Genomic DNA, 861 nt, shown 5'->3' with positions numbered 1-861 from the left:
TTAATATGCCCAGCATGTCTCTGTTCTACAGAAGTGGATTTAAAACAAATATGCGCCAGCTGATTAACTTTGATCACTAGAGGGCGTCATAGCATAAATAATGACAAACTGAAGGCTAATTTCACTGCAGCTGAAGATGAAAAATCTTACTGGCATTGGAAAAGGTTAAAATATTTTGTACTTTTTCGTATCTTGGATTTTCAGTTCTTGTGACTGAATATCAAGTCATTAAAAAAGAAAAAAAGAAAAAGAAAGAACTCTTCAACAAGAACGATGATGGTGTCCTGGCTGGTGTTTGTTTTCGTCCTTAACAGAGCTGTCCTGCGGAAGGATACAGAGAGGCGTACGCTGTATTCTTGTGCCCTTGCCTGGACTTTTCAAAGAGCCATTCAAAAGAACGGTTAGATTTTTTTTCATTTTTCTTTTTTTTTTTTTTTTTTTTTTTTAGAAGTCAGGGGTAAATCATTTTTATCAAGAAAGTAATTGCTGGTAACAATTATAAGGTAAGATTTGGATCAGAACAATTTCAGACTTACACATCCCATCAATATATACTCTGTTGGTGAGAATTATTCTCAAATATTGGTCATAATTTGTTTTGGCAGCTGTTTTCATTGTAATCCATAAGGTGGCTCTATATCCCCATGCTGTGACAGTAAGAGCACTATTTTGGAATTTCCCTCAACAAAAAACTTTGTGGCACAATGAGAACTAAGCGGGATACATTACCTTCTATGTAAACCACCTTTACTCCAAAATGTTCCACACAAGGATATTTTATTAAAACAAAAAATTCACAATATACAAGAATAACAAATAAAAATACATACCAATACAAAATCTACTATACTATTTTACTAT

This window comes from Melanotaenia boesemani, chromosome 4 (assembly GCF_017639745.1).
Source record: "Melanotaenia boesemani isolate fMelBoe1 chromosome 4, fMelBoe1.pri, whole genome shotgun sequence".
In the NCBI taxonomy this organism is placed as follows: domain Eukaryota; kingdom Metazoa; phylum Chordata; class Actinopteri; order Atheriniformes; family Melanotaeniidae; genus Melanotaenia; species Melanotaenia boesemani.
This window is presented reverse-complemented; position numbering follows the sequence as displayed.